Here is a 16,857-nt window from a genome sequence, read left to right as displayed (position 1 = left end):
AAAAGCAGGGAAGAAGCGGGGAAATATTAATTTGAATACTTATAATAATGTAATAGTCCATCCAATAGAGCTACTGGACGATTACGTAGCCTATTATTAGATGTTTAGTTTGTTTTTTATTTTTAAAAATTATGAATAAGGCTGCAGGGAACATCTCTGTGTTTATAGTTTTAAGGCTCTCATTACACATTGCCAAAATTGCTTTTTTGGAGCTGTGGTTCCCATTTGAACTCCTACTAGTAATGAATGAGAGTGATTTTTTTTAACACCAAACCACATTGCGGCACATCAGGTGCACAGTCACTGTTCTCTATCAGTACAGTGCTCTGTTTTTCCTTCTTTCAATTAACTAACATATGGTAAGCATCCAACTTATGCCTGGCTTTGTTCTAGGGTTAGAAGGTGACTCAAATTCCCTGGTCTCAAGGAACTTCCACCCCAGCTGAGATTTAGTGAACTTGTCTGCTCACCAGATGCGTGGCAATTATGTAGGCCCTTTGTTTTCATTTGGGTTTGTGGACAAGCTTATATCCTGCTTCTCTGGAGAGCAGCCCAGAGTCAAACTGCTCTTGGCAAACACTGGGTGTTTATTTGCTTAAACACAGAAAACAAATAAAACTGAACCAAAGGCTTTTTTTTTTTTTTGGAGATGGAGTCTCGCTCTGTCGCCCAGACTGGAGTGCAGTGGCACGATCTCGGCTCACTGCAAGCTCCGCCTCCCGGGTTCACGCTATTCTTCTGCCTCAGCCTCCCTAGTAGCTGGGACTACAGGCGTCCACCACCATGCAAATATTTTTTGTATTTTTAGTAGAGACGGGGTTTCACCATGTTAGCCAGGATGGTCTCAATCTCCTGACCTTGTGATCCACCCGCCTTGGCCTCCCAAAGTGCTGGGATTACAGGCATGAACCACCGTGCCCGGCCACCAAAGGCTTTTAATAACAGACATTGCACAAAGCTAAAGTAAATCTCTCTCTCTCTTTTTTTTTTTTTTTTTTGAGATGGAGTTTTGCTCTTGTTGCCCAAGCTAGATAGAGTGCAATGGCATGATCTTGGCTCACTGCAACCTCCGCCTCCCAGGTTCAAGTGATTCTCCTGCCTCAGCCTCCCAAGTAGCTGGGATTACAGGCATCAGCCACCATGCCCGCCTAATTTTTTGTATTTAGTAGAAAAAGGGTTTCACCATGTTGGTCAGTCTGGTCTCAAACTCCTGACCTCAGGTGATCCACCTGCCTCAGTCTCCCAAAGTGCTCGGATTACAGGTATGCGCCACCGTGCCCGGCCCTAAAGTAAATCCTAATAACAACTTCATCCAAGTGTTTGGTGTCTGTAGTAACTAATGCAACTAAGCCAGGACCCTTTAAAAGCAAAGTTCCCTCCCTCTGTGAGCCAGGTCTACAATTCCTTGGTTCCACTGGAATGACTGTTTCAGAGATTTTTTTTTAAAATATGCTATTCGATTTATATTAAAATTACCATTTTATCATCAAAATTCCAGCTGTGGCTGTCATGTCTTTTTCTCTATTTAGTACATATATTTAACTAAAATGATGGCTTTCTTGTTGTTTTAAACACCTAGGCAAAAGTATCTGAGAGTCATGCGCCTATCTGTGTCATCCTATCATATGTATAATAGCCAACAATTTGTTGGGTACTTACGGTGAGCCAGGCATCCTGCTAAGTCCTTTACTGGCATAAAAGTATGCTCATCTCATGTTATTCCTGCAAGAGCCACATTTAGAAGGGTCTCTTATTATTCTTATTTTACAGAGGAGAATCCTGATGCTCAGGCGATTAATTGCACGGGATCACACAGCTTGATACTGAAATCCAGGTTTCCTAATTTCCAAGCCTCTGCTCTTAACCACTAACCTCTCTTATTGCTATGACATCGCACTCCACTAATTCCTATACATGAAAAGAATGTTTCCCTGGGAACTTTGTTTTGAGTTTTAATTTTTTTTTTTTTTTTTTTTTGAGATGGAGTCTTGCTATGTCGCCCAGGCTGGAGTGCAGTGGCAAGATCTTGGCTCACTGCAAGCTCTGCCTCCCGGGTTCACACCATTCTCCTGCCTCAGCCTCCTGAGTAGCTGGGACTACAGGCGCCCACCACCACGCCCAGCTAATTTTTTTGTATTTTTAGTAGAGATGGGTTTCACCATGTTAGCCAGGATGGTCTTGATCTCCTGACCTCGTGATCCGCCTGCCTTGGCCTCCCAAAGTGTTGGGATTACAGGCTTGAGCCATCGCGCCCAGCCTAATTTTTTTTTTTTTTTTTTTTTTTTTTTTTTTGAGATGGAGTCTCACTCTGTCACCCAGGCTGGAGTGCAGTGGTGCCGTCTTGGCTCACTGCAACCTCCACCTCCTGGGTTCGAGCAGTTCTCCTGCCTCAGCCTCCTGAGTAGCTGGGACTATAGGTGCATGCCACCACACCTGGCTACTTTTTTGTATTTTTAGTAGAGGCAGGGTTTCACCACGTTGGCCAGGCTGGTCTTGAACTCCTGACCTTAGGTGATCCACCCACCTTGGCCTCCCAAAGTGCTGGGATTATAGGCGTGAGCCACTGTGCCTGGCCATTGAGTTTTAATTTAATTATACATGATTTGTTTAAAAAGCATCAAAAAGGAGGCCATCTCTTTTCTTTTTTTGAGACGGAGTCTCACTCTGTCACCCAGACTGGAGTGCAGAGGCACACTTTCAGCTCACTGCAACCTCTGTCTCCCGGGTTCAAGCAATTCTCCTGCCTCAGCCTCCTGAGTAGCTGGGATTACAGGTGCATGCCACCACACCCGGCTAATTTTTTATATTTTTGGTAGAGACAGGGTTTCACCATGTTGGCCAGGCTGGTCTCAAACTCCTGACCTCAGGTGATCCACCCACCTTGGCCTCCCAAAGTGCCGGGATTATAGGTGTGAGCCACCATGCCTGAGGGAGGGCATCTCTTTTCTACCCAATAATAATTAATTCCCAGTCCTTATCTTACTTGGCCTATCCATAACATATGACCCATATTTCATAATCTCCTCCTTAGAATGATTGGCTTCCAGGGTACCACACTAACCTAGATTTTCTCCTATTGTGCTGGATGCCCCTCCTCAGTCTCCTTTGCTGGTTCCTCCTCAATTTTCCTGGCACTTAATATTGAAGTGCTAAAGCTCAGTCCTTGAACTTCTCCCCTCCTCTCTCTCTTATAATCTGCATTTGCTTCTCTGGTGATCTCCTTTAGTCTCAGAGCTTTAAATGTCATCTATCTGCTGACAACTCCCAAACTTATATCTCCTGCTGCAGCCACTTTCATTAACTCCAGGCTCACATATTCACCTGGCACCTGGCATCTCCACTTCCGTGTCTAATAAACATCTCAAGCCTAAAATGTCCAAGCAGATTGTCCCCTCCCAGACCTACTCCCACGGTCTTCCCCATCTCAGAAAATGGCAACTCCTTCTTCCAGTTGCTCAGGCCAAAAACCTCGGCGTCATCCTTGATTCTTCTCTCTCATACTCCACCTTCAATTGGCCAGCAAGTCCTGTCCACTCTACCTTCCAATGATATTTAAAAATGAATAAATTGGCTGGGAGTGGTGGCTCACGCCTGTAATCCCAGCACTTTGGGAGGCCGAGGCAGGCGGATCACGAAGTCAGATCGAGACCATCCTGGCTAACATGGTGAAATCCCGTCTCTACTAAAAAAATACAAAAAAATTAGCCAGGCATGGTGGCAGGCGCCTGTAGTCCCAGCTACTAGGGAGGTTGAGGCAGGAGAATGGCATGAACCCGGGGGGCGGAGCTTGTAGCGAGCCGAGATCGCGCTACTGCACTCCAGCCTGGGCTGCAGAGCGAGACTCCGTCTCAAAAAAAAAAAAAAAAAGAATAAAAAAAAAAGAATAAATTACCTACATCCAGCTTACAGGAAAAAGAAGATAAAGGAACAAGTTAAACAACACTATGGGGATATAAATGGCAAAATCCAGAATCTGCCAATTTCATCCACAAATACAGTAATTGCAAGGGAAGAAAAAGAGGAAGTGGGACCTTATTGATGAAAAGAGACTTAGGATATATGAAGTACCCAGAGTTGTCAAATTCACAAAGACAGAGGGTAGAATAGTGGTTGCCAGGGATTTGGGGGAGGGGGAAATTAGGAGTTTAATTTAATGGGTACAGAGTTTTAATTTGGTAAGATAGAAGAAGTTCTGGAGACGGATGGTGTGATGGTTCCACACAATGTAAATGTGCGTAATGCCACTAAGCTGTATACTTTAAAATGCTTAAAATTGTCAATTTCTCATGCATATTTTACTACAATATAAAGAGGGGGAGAGAGAGAGAGACAGGAGACACATCAACCAAATGCAGTGGACTTTGGGTTCTGATGTCAAAAAAAAATCAACAAATTAATTTTTTCAAAAAATTGTGGCTGGGCGTGGTGGCTCATGCCTATAATCCCAGCACTTTGGGAGGCCAAGGCAGGTGGATCCCCTGAGGTCAGGAGTTCGAGAGCAGCCTGGCCAACATGTTGAAACCCCATCTCTACTAAAAATACAAAAATTAGCTAGGTGTGGCGGTGCGCGCCTGTAATCCCAGCTACTTGGGAGGCTGAGGCAGAAGAATCGCTTGAACCCAGAAGGCGGAGGTTGCAGTGAGCCGAAATCATACCATTGCACTCCAGCCTGGGTGACAAGAGCAAGACTCTGTCTTTAAAAAAAAAAAAATTGTTTATTTATATATGAAAACATTTTGAATATGGACTGGATACTTAAGATTGTTAATGTTTTATTTGTGATTCTATTTTTGTAGTAAGGTTTTTTTAAAAGTACTTTTCTTTTAGAGATACATCCTGAAATAGTCGCAACTGAAATTATTATGTATCTGGGATTAAAAAAAAAAATCTAATAGGCCAGGTGTGGTGGCTCAAGACTGTAATCCTAGCACTTTTGGAGCCCAAGGCAAGTGGATCACTTGAGGTCAGGAGTTCAAGACCAGCCTATCCAACATGGTGAAACCCTGTCTCTACTAAAAATACAAAAAAAATTTAGCTGGGCGTAGTGGTACATGCCTGTAATCCCAGCTACTCGGGAGGCTGAGGCAGGAGAATCACTTGAATCCAGGAGGCAGAGGTTGCGGTGAGCAGGCATTGCGCCATTGCATTCCAGCCTAGGCAACAAGAGCAAAACTATATCAAGAAAGAAAGAAACAATGAAAGAAAGAAAGAAAAGAATCACCTTCTATATAATGCAAAATGGTAATAATAATATAACAACATAAGATAACCTATAATATAGCGTAATAATTTGATATGCTATGCTGTAGACATTTTACATAACTATCTTGGTTATTGTCTGCCCTCTCCAAAATAATGGACACTCATCAGGGCAGGAACTTCTGTCTTTATGTTTACTACTGTATCTTCAGCACCAAGAACAGCATTGCTGAAGGAGGCAAGAAGGAACATCAATGCAATTTACAAGCTGATGATCTTGGGACAGCTTTCATTCAGTCAAAAATTACTTGTGGGCTGGGAGCATTGGCTCATGACTGTAATCCAGTACTTTGGGAGGCTGAGGTGGAAGGGTCGCTTGAGTCCAGGCATTCAAGACCAGCCTAGGCAACATAATAAGACTGTATCTCTACAAAAAAAACTTAAAAAAAAAACTTAGGTGGGCACGGTGGCACCCGTCTGTAGTCCCGGCTACTACTTGGGAGGCTGAGGTGTGAGGATCACTTGAGCCCGGGATTTCAAAGCTGCAGTGAACCATGATCACACCCCTACACTCCAGCCTGGGTGACAAAGTGAGACCCTGTCTCTCAGAAAAAAAAAAATTACTTATGGAGCCCTTGCTGTGTGCAGGCCAGTATTCTAGTTGCCACAGGATAATAATTTATAGAACTCACCACCCTCCTTCCACCTCTACCATAATTTTCAGTATGAGATGATTGATGGAAAAGCCACCATCAAACCATATTCAGAACATCCCATTTAAAATAAACCATCAGTCCACCTCAGAGGACCTCTCCACAGTTGGAGTTTATCAACAAAACCCTAAAAGTCTCAACAAGATTAGGTTCCATGATTACGTGGTTAATCTTTAAATGCTGGCAATTCAGATACAGTGCATTTCTGGAAAGGGTTTGAGGAATACTCTGTTCTAGTTAAATCTGTTGGCCTTACTTGGACTTCCCTCCCCCTGCCTGCTCCTTGTACCATCATTCATGGTTACAGTTATCCCTAGCCAGCCAAGTTCTGCTCATTCTACCTCCTAAATATCTTTCTAATCCTTCTGCTGCTCCCCAGCCCTACAGCCAGGGTCTTGGTCTCCCCACCCTTCATTCCCCACACCCCACCTTGATGATAGTCCTAGCCACAGTGTCTTCTTCACCTTCAGTCTTGTCCCCATCATATCCTTCCTCTGCGTGGCTGCCCGTAAGTCCTTCTGTGACATTTCTGCCTCATGCAGCTCCCAAAATCTGCATCCATTCAGCACACACACTCAACACCTGTTCCAGGCCAATAAGTCACGGTGGGAGGAGCCAGGACTCCAAAGGAGAATAAAACAAAACAAGCTTCCTACCATCTCAGTGTGGTTGGAAGAGAGGAGAGACACACAAATCAACATGCAAATTCCTGAGCATGGCACAGGAGTTGGCCCTTCATTAGTCTGCATCTCCCGCTGCTTTCCCCAAAGCGAAGTGCACCATGAAGCCACATCACCTGTGGGCCGCCCTTCCTGGGCTGACTTATCTCTACCCCTCTTTCAGCAATGGGCTTGCTGGGCCAGGTGCTTCCAGGACATTCTGTCCTCCTATCATTGCACTTGGGCTGCATGGTATTTATTCCTCAGAGCAGCTGCCGAATGTCTCTTACAGAGGACTTCAAAGGGCAGAGACTGGATAGAGAAAGAATTTGAAGCTGGGTTGACCAAGTACTTCACATGAGATCGTGAAAACTCTAACTATATCAAGAAATAGCTGTGGCTCGGAGGCTGGGAGGAGGGAACAACTAAAGTTCCCCCAAGCTACCCTGTGATACCACCACTGTTTTACCTACAAGATTGTGAACTTGTTAAGGGCAGCCTGTGTCTAATTCACCTTGTGTCACTGGGACCCAGCTAAGTGCCTAGGAGAATTATGTAAACAGCCTACAGCAAAACATCAATCACCAATTATATATTGAAAATAATTCTAGGCCGGGCATGGTGGCACATGCCTGCTATCCCAGCACTTTGGGAGGCCAAGGCAGGTGGATCTCCTGAGGTCAGGAGTTCAAAACCAGCCTGGCCAACATGGAGAAACCCTGTCTCTACTAAAAATACAAAATTAGCCGGGCGTGGTGGTGCATGCCTGTAATCCCAGACACTTGGGAGGCTGAGGCAGGAGAATCGCTTGAATCTGGGAGGTAGAGGTTGCATTGAGCCAAGATCGCGCCATTGCACTCCAGCCTGGGCAACAAGAGTGAAACTCCATCTCAAAAACAAAACAAACAAACAAACTAACTAAAAATAAAAAAATTAGCTGGGTGTAGTGGTGCACACCTGTAATCCCATCTACTCAGGAGGCTGAGGCAGGAGAATCGCTTGAACCTGGGAGGTGGAGACTGAAGTGAGCCAAGATTGCACCACTGCACCCCATCCTGGGGGACAGAGCAAGGCTCTGTCTGAAAAGAAAAGAAAAGAAAAAAAAGAAAAGGAAAGGAAAAGAAAATAAAAGGAAAATGTTCTAGTTATTTTAACTTTCTGGTTTGAATTTTGCACTGAAATTTAGACTTTAGGGCCATTTCCCTAGATCTAATTTCCCTAATATTCAAACTTTTTGCTTGAGTCACACACAAACTGTGTTACATTTTAAAAGTGATTGTAATACTCAGTCACCTATTTGTAAGACCATCTGTGGTCTAGTCACTCAAAACAACCAAATATGGAGACAACATAAAGATGAAATGAATGTTGGTTTCTTTTATTTTAGTTGTGATGGATGGGAAGGTGGCCTCCAAAGCACCTGTGGTGGGTCACTGGAAGATGAACCTGAAGGGTTTGTTGCACCTAATGCAGTCCAATCAGGATCAGTCTGTGCCTCAAAAGGTGCCTGACAGGGCACCACTGAAATCCTAGGCAAGCAGAGTGCGAAGCCAGGCTCTTTTTTTCTCCTTTTTTTGAGATGAAGTCTCACTCTTTTGACCAGCCTGGAGTATAGTGGCATGATCTCGGCTCACTGCAACCTCCATCTCCTGGGTTCAAGTGATTCTCTTGCCTCAGCCTTCTGAGTACCTGGGATTACAGGCATGCGCCACCATTCCTGGCTAATTTTTGTATTTTTAGTAGAGACAGGGTTTCACCATGTTGTCCAGGCTGGTCTCAAACTCCTGGCCTCAAGCGATCCACCCACCTCTGCCTCTCAAAGTGCTGGAATTTCAGACATTAGCCACCACACTCAGCCCCGGGAAGCCAGGATTTTGCCAGGCTTTGTTTTTATCATACAGACCTAAATTGGAGTCTTACTTCTTGCATTCATTAGCTTGTGATTTTGAGTAAGTTACTGAACTTCTTTGAGGTTCCATCTTCTTTATAAAATGAGAACTATAGGCTAGGCATGGCAGCTCATACCTGTAATCTGAACACTTTGGGAGGCCAAAGCAAAAGGATTGCTAGAGCCCAGGAGCTTGAGACCAGTTTGGGCAACATAGCAAGACCTTGTCTTTACAAAAAAACAAAAAAATCAATTCACCAGGTGTGGTGGCACATACCTGTAGTCCCAGCTACTCTGGAGGTGATTAAAAGCCAACCAGTTTGAGCCCAGGAGTTCAAGGCTGGAGTGAGCTATGATGGCACCACTGTACTCCAGCCTGCATGACAGAGCCAGACCCTGCCTCTAAAATAAAATTGGAACTATTATAATACCTATGTGGCATGATAGCTCTGAAGATATAAAATAAAAGCAAACAATCAGCATGGTAAGTGGCACACAGTAGACACTCAAGAAATGAATGTTTTCTGCCTTTCCCTGTTGGCTGTGTTCTACAAACGTCTCCTGTGAAAAACTCCAAAAACTCTTACAGGATTTGGCATTATTGCTGATATGGTAGGAGGGCAGGGAAATGCTGGTTATAAAAGGCAGGGTCCCTGGCGAGGGCTCCACCCTCAGGCCTGTGCCCACAGGCCTAGATGAGGACAGGCATTCTGTTTTCACGCCCAAAAGGTTGCCTTTTGGCCACCACGCCTCCCAATCCTGTGCCCGTAAAAACCCAGGACCATAGTGGGCACACACACAAGTGGCTGGACATCAAGAGGAACAGAGGAGCACACCAACAGATACCAGCAGATACCAGCAGGCCCGTGACAGCAGAACAACATGGACACCAAGGGGAATTCGGCAGAGACAGTCGGAGGAGAGTCCGCTGGGCGGCCTGGCTTCAGAGGAAGACAACCTTCACACTCTGGCTTCCCATCTGTCTTCCCCCTTCTTCCCATCCATCTTCCCCCTTCTGGCTTCCCATCCATCTTGCTGGGAGCTACCTCCACCACCCAATAAAATCTTGCACTCATCCTCCAAGCCCCCGTGTGATCTGATTTTTCTAGTACATTAGAGCAAGGACCTGGGATACAGAAAGCCCTCTGTCCTTGGGATAAGGAAGGAGTCTAACTGAGCTGATTAACACAAGCCACCTACAGACAGCAAAGCTGAAAGAGCGCACTGTAACACGCGCCAACTGGGGCTTGAGGAGCTGTAAACACTCAAACCTGGATGCTGCCGTAGGGTCGAGCACAAAAAACATTCCCCATGATCTGCCCATTTGCATGCTCCCACTAGGGCTTTGAGCAGTGGGACACCAAAGAAGCGAGCCACATCCCTGTCCCACGCCCTGAGAGGGGGATAAGGGAGCTTCTCCTACTTCATTACCCCCATTTTGGCAAGTGAGGAAATTGAGACTTCAAGTCTAAACAGTGACAAAACGTTTTGCTCTTAAAAAAAGGGTTCCACAATTACTTGGTTGATTTAATCTCTAAACATTAACAACCGAGATACCATATGTTTTCCTTTATACAAAATGAGGCCAGGTGTGTTGGCTGACACCTGTAATCCTGGCACTTTGGGAGGCCAAGGCAGGTGGATCACCTGAGTCCAGGAGTTCAAGACCAGCCTGGCCAACATGGTGAAACCCGGTTTCTACTAAAAATACAAAAAGTAGTCAGGAATGGTGGTGGGCACCTGCAGTCCCAGCTACTCAGGAGGCTGAGACAGGAGAATCGCTTGAACCCGAGAGGCAGAAATTGCAGTGAGCCGAGATCATACCATTTTACACTCCAGCCTGGGCACCAGAGCGAGACTCTGTCTCAAAAAAAAAAGAGCAAAACTATAAATTTCTTGCAATTTTTTCTGAGTCCCACAGTGTTGAGAAATCCTACACCCTAGTCCCTGTAAAGAAACTTCATCTAGTTTATAATTTTCTTAGGGCCTGGCTTTGTCTTCCAATACAAGAACAATTTTCTCTGCCATTTTAATTTTTTCCCCCCCAGTGACTAAGAGTTGGTTAAACACATGGTTACTACTGATTCTTGCCTCAAGAATAGTGAGTTTTTAAAAAAAGTAATACATACATAATTTTTTCCCCCAAAATATCAAAAGAGGCCGAGCGTGGTGGCTCACGCCTGTAATCCCAACACTTTGGGAGGCCGAGGCATGCAGATCACTTTGAGACCAGCTTGGCCAACACGGTGAAACCCCGTCTCTACTAAAAATATAAAAATTAGCTGGGCATGGTGGCACATGCCTGTAATCTCAGCTAATTGGGAGGCTGGGGCATGAGTATCACTTGAACCCCAGAGGCGGAGGCTGCAGTGAGCCGAGATCGTGCCACTGCACTCCAGCCTGGGCGACAGAGCAAGACTCTGTCAAACACACACACACACACACACACACACACACACACACACGAGTTTACACTAATAAATATCTCTCTCCCACCTTACCCCATGCCCCAAATTCCTCTACCTGGAGGCAACTACTGTTAGCATGTTCTTATGGATCTTTCTAGAGAGAATCTTTGCATTTACAATCAGAAGACAGCTTTAAGATGAAAATTAGGATGCTTTTCTTGTGTCAAGCCAATGAGGATTTAGTTTCAATGATATAACAAATGTTTCTAGGGGTGAAAATCAGATTAGCCTAAAAAAACACTGAGGATTAAGAATGACTAAAGGACAACCAGCTTGGGGTCAAATTTGATTTTTATTTTATTAAAATGGGCTTTCCACTCTGAGTTTCTGGAGCTAGCTGTCCTATGGAAAGATACTCCTGTGACTGGATTCTATATTAAAAACAATATTGTTTGCTCTCTGAAAAATAGTCCTGAGAAATCTATATCTACACAGCAATAAAAAAAATGGGATGTAAGAGTGTTCACAATTTAATGATGCTCTTACAAAGAAAGCAATTTAAGAAATGAATCAACTCAACTGAGGAATAAGTTGACTCTAGAATTTTCAATGTAGTATTTAAATTTGATTCATCTAATGAAGAACATGGTGTGCACCGAGTAAGAACAAATCTAATTCCATACAATAGCATGTATTTTACCTTTGGTTGACTCTAGAATTCATTTATTTAGCAGATATTTATTGAGCATTTACAATGTTCCAGGCCTTCCTCATGCCAGGGACGGGGAAAAGGAGTCAAGCAACTATACAATTATTATTCCTGCTTCACTCTTTATCTGTTTTTTCAGCCATTTTGTATTTATTATTTCACATGTGTCTTCCAGAAACCCTATGAGGTCCAGAGAGGTGAAATGACTTGTCTAAAGACATGCAGAGGACACGTGGCAGAGTGGGACCCTTTTTTGTTTTTTGTTTTTTTGAGTCAGAGTCCCACTCTTGCCCAGGCTGGAGTGCAATGGCGAGATCTCAGCTCACTTCAACCTCCGCCTTTTGGGTTCAAGTGATTCTCCTGCCTCAGCCTCCTGATTAGCTGGGATTACAGGCATGCGCCACCACCCCTGGCTAATTTTTGTATTTTTAGTAGAGACATTGGTCAGGCTGGTCTTGAACTCCTGACCTCATGATCCACCTGCCTCAGCCTCCCGAGGTGTTGGGATTACAGGCGTGAGCCACCGCACCCTGGCCCATGCATGTTTATAGCAGCATAATTTGCAATTGCAAAAATATTGCAACCAGCCCAAATGCCCATCAATCAATGAGTGGATAAAGAAAATTATACACATACACACACACACACACACACACACACACACACCCCCCATGAATACTACTCAGCCATAAAAAGGAATGAAATAATGACATTCACCTGGATGGAGTTGGAGACCATTATTCTAAGTGAAGTCACTCAGGAATGGAAAACCAAACATCGTATGTTCTCACTTATAAGTGGGAGCTAAGCTATGAGGACACAAAGGCAATCAACTTTAGGGACTTGGGGAAAGGGTGGGAGTGGGGTGAGGGATAAAAGACTACATATTGGCTACAGTGCACACTGCTCAAGTGTTGGGTGCACCAAAATCTCAGAAATCACCACTGAAGAACTTATCCATGTAACCAAACACTACCTGTTTCCCAAAAACCTATTTAAAAAAAGAAAAGATTATCACCACTGATATCCCAGAACTCAAAACTAAAGCTGTGATAATCCCTGGAGCCACAGAGAAGTGAAAAAGTGTGAGCAGAAGGTAAGAGAAGCAGATTTCTTTTTCTGTGATGCCTATTTCTGCAAACAGCCAGGCACCACGCAGAAAAGTCATCCTGGACTCAAGGCTTCTACACTGGGAAAACTGAGATTGCAGTGGACACTCTGCTTCCCCATCATCTTGGGTTCCTATGCACAAAAGCCATTCCTGCCCCAAGCCAGGGGAAGCATTGCAAGTGCCTATAGAGAGAACCCCTGAGGGCAGCTGGGGACACAGTGAAAGTGAGGCTAGCAGCCCCAGTGTGTGAAACGGGGGCTGGTCTCCATTCAGACAAACCAGATACTGAATCAGAGATGTATTTCAGGAGCACGATGCTGTAGGAGGTGTGATCCATAGGTCCTCTGGGCATGAACCCCTAGCCAACCTCCCAAAACAGCTTGGGCATTTTGTTTGGGACTCTCTCCCTGAATTCAGGACAGGCAGCACTTGAAACGTTCATGAGAACTGCAGCAAATCTAGGCTGATGGTGCCATCTAGGGCCAAAAAGGAGGCAGCGATCTAGGGCTAAGGGAATCAACAAGCAGACCGCACAAAACCTCTAAAAACACGTCTGCTAGAAACACTAACCTAGACAGCAAAATAAACAATCCATCATTGGAAAGACAGACATATGTCCACAAAAACAACAGCAAACAGGGAACCATGACCTCCCAAATGGATGAAGCAAGAAGTAACCAGTGATTAACCCCAATAAGATGGCAATATGTGAACTTTCAGATCAGGAATTCAAAATAGCAATCTTGAGAAAACTCAGCAAACTCCAAGATAACACAGAGAAACAATTTGAATTTTTTTTTTTTTTTGAGACAGAGTCTTACTCTGTTGCCCAGGCTGGAGTGCAGTGGCGCCGTCTCAGCTCACTGCAACCTCTGCCTCCTGGGTTCAATTGATTCTCTTGCCTCAGCCTCCTGAGTAGCTGGGACCACCGGCGCGTGCCACCACGCCTGGCTAATTTTTTGTGTTTTTAGTAGAGACGGGGTTTTGCCACGTTGATCAGGCTGGTCTCGATCTCCTGACCTCGTGATCCACCCACCTCGGCCTCCCAAAGTGCTGGGATTACAGACGTGAGCCACCATGCCTGGCCCACAATTTAGAAATTTATCAGAGAAATTTAACAAAAAGATATTTAAATAATAAAAATAAATCAAACAGAAATCCTGGAACTGAGACATACATTTGCTGAACTGAAAAATGCACCGGAGTCTCAACAGCAGAATTGATCATGAAGAAGAAAAAAATAAATGAGCTTTAAAAACACACAATCAGAGGAGAAAAAAATTAAAAAGATAAAGAACAACTACAGGATCTAGAAAATAACCTCAAAAGAGCAAATCTAAGTGTCATTGGTTTTCAAGAGGGAGTTGAGAAAGAGCAAGATATAGAAAGCTCCCACAAAATAATAACAGAAAACTTTCCAAACTTAGAGAAAAATATAAATACCGATATGCAGGAAGGTCAAAGATCAACAAACATATTCAACCCAAATAAGACTGCTCCAAGGCATATAATAATCAAACTCTCAAAAGTCATGGACAAAAAGTGGATCCAAAAGGTAGCAAGAGAAAGAAGCAAAAAATATACATATGAAGGAGCTTCAATTTGTCTGGCAACGGACTTCTCAGCAAAAAACATACCAGCCAGGAGAGAGTGAGATGACATATACAAAGTGCTGAAGGAGGAAAAAAACAAAACAACCAAAAAAACCCCTCCCAACTGAGAATGTGATACCCAGCAAAACTATCCTTCAAACATGAAGGAAAGATAAAGACTTTTTTAGGCAAACAGAAGCTGAGGAAATTCATCACCACCAGACCTGTCTTACAAGAAATGCTAAAAGGAGTCCTTCCATCTGAGAGAAAAGGATCCTAACATGCAACAAGAAAATCATCCAAAGGTATTATGTTGGTGCAAAAGTAATCACAGTTTTTGCCATTAATTTTTTTTTTTTTTTTTTAAACAGAGTCTCGCTCTGTTACCCAGGCTGGAGAGCAATCTCAGCTCACTACAACCTCCGCCTCCTGGGTTCAAGCAATTATCCTGCCTCAGCCTCCCGAGTAGTTGGGATTACAGGTGCCTGCCACTATGCCTGGTTAATTTTTGTATTTTTAGTAAAGATGGGGTTTCACCATGTTAGTCAGGCTGGTCTTGAACTCTTGACCTCAGGCGATCCACCTGCCTCAGCCTCCCAAAGTGCTGGGATTACAGGTGTGAGCCACTGTGCCCAGCCATTACTTTCTTTTTTTTTTTTTTTTCCAGCCATTACTTTCAATGGCCAAAACTGCAATTAATTTTGCACAAAGCTAATATAAAACTCACTTGTAAAATTCAGTAGGCAGACAAATTTAGAATATTGTAATACTGTAATTGTGGTATATAAATCACTTATATCTCTAGTATGAAGACTAAAAGACAAATATTACACAAATAACTATAATAATTTATTAGGAGATAGGAAATATAAAAAGATATAAATTGAGACAACAAAAAGTCAGAATGTGGAGGGGAGAATTGGAGTTAGAGTTTAAAACTTTTTAAGTTTTGTGTGTGTGTGTGTGTGTGTGTGTGTGTGACAGGGTCTCAGTTTATCACCTAGGCTGGAGTGTAGTGGCATGATCTCAGCTCACTGCAGCCTCGACTCCCTGGGATCAAGCAATCCTCCCACCTCAGCCCCCCAAGTAGCTGGGACTACAGGCATACACCACCACACCCGGCTAATTTTTTTTGTATTTTTTGTGGAGATGCCATGTTACCCAGGCTGGTCTTGAACTCCTGAGCTTAAGTGATCCGCCCACCTTGGCCTCCCAAAGTACTGGGATTAAAGATGTGAGCCACCACACCTGGCCTTAAAGTACTTTTGTTTGTTTTTCTTTTCTTTTTTCTTTAAACTTTTATTTTTTATTTTATTTTATTTTATTTTTGACGGAGTCTTGCTGTGTTGCCAGGCTGGAGTGCAGTGGCGTGATCTCGGCTCACTGCAACCTCCGACTCCCAGGTTCAAGTGATTCTGTTGCCTCAGCCTCCTGAGAAGCTGGGACTACTGGCGCATGCCACCACGCCCAGCTAATTTTTGTATTTTTAGTAGAGACGGGGTTTCACCATGTTGGCCAGGATGGTCTCGATCTCTTGACCTCGTGATCCACCCGCCTCGGCCTCCAAAAGTGCTGGGATTACAGGTGTGAGCCACCGCGCCCGGCCTTCTTTTTGATTTTTATAGGTGCATAGTAGGTATGTGTATTTATGAACATACATTATATGTTCTGATACAGGCATGCAATATAGAATATCTCAGCATGGAAAATGGGGTATCCATACCTTCAAGCATTTATCTTTTATGTTACAAACAATCCAATTATACTCTTAGTTATTTTAAAATATACAATTAAGTTATTATTGACTATAGTCATCCTATTGTACTACCAAATAGTAGGTCTTATTTATTCTTTCTATTTTTTTAAACCCATTAACAATCCCCACCTCCCCTTCTTTTCTTTTTGATCAAAGTTAAGTTGTCATCTGTTCAAAATAACTTGTTATATGTATTAGATGTTTTGGTAAGCCTCATGGTAACCCAACGTATAAATCTATAATAAATATACTAAAAATAAAAAGCAAGGAATTAAAACATATTACTAGAGAAAATCACCTAACCACAAAGGAAGACAGTAAGAAAGAAAGTCGGGAGTTACAAAACAACCAGAAAACAGGTAATAAAATGGCAGCAGCAAGTTCTTACCTGTCAATAGTAACATTGAATGCAAATGGACTAAATTCTTCAATTAAAAGGCATAGAGTGGCTGAATAGATTTTTTTAAAAAAACAAGACTATTTGCTACCTACAATAAACTAATTTTGTCAGGCATGGTGTGGCAAAGCACCACTTGTATCATCCACTTGTGACGCTGAGGTGGGATGATTGCTTGAGCCCAGGAGTTTGAGACCTGGGAAACATAGCAAGACCTCATTTCAAATAAAAAGAAAGAAAGAAAAAAAAAAGAGACAGAGTTGGAAAGAAGGAAGGAAGGAAGAAAGAAGGAAGGAAGGAAGGAAGAAAAAAGGAAGGAAGGAAGAAAGAAAGGAAAGAAGGAAGAAAGACTTTACCTGTAAAGACAAAATAGACTGGAAGTGAAGGCATGGAAACAGATATTACATGCAAATGAAAATCAAAAA

The sequence above is a fragment of the Pongo abelii genome, chromosome 10 (assembly GCF_028885655.2).
Source record: "Pongo abelii isolate AG06213 chromosome 10, NHGRI_mPonAbe1-v2.0_pri, whole genome shotgun sequence".
Taxonomy (NCBI): Eukaryota; Metazoa; Chordata; class Mammalia; order Primates; family Hominidae; genus Pongo; species Pongo abelii.
This window is presented reverse-complemented; position numbering follows the sequence as displayed.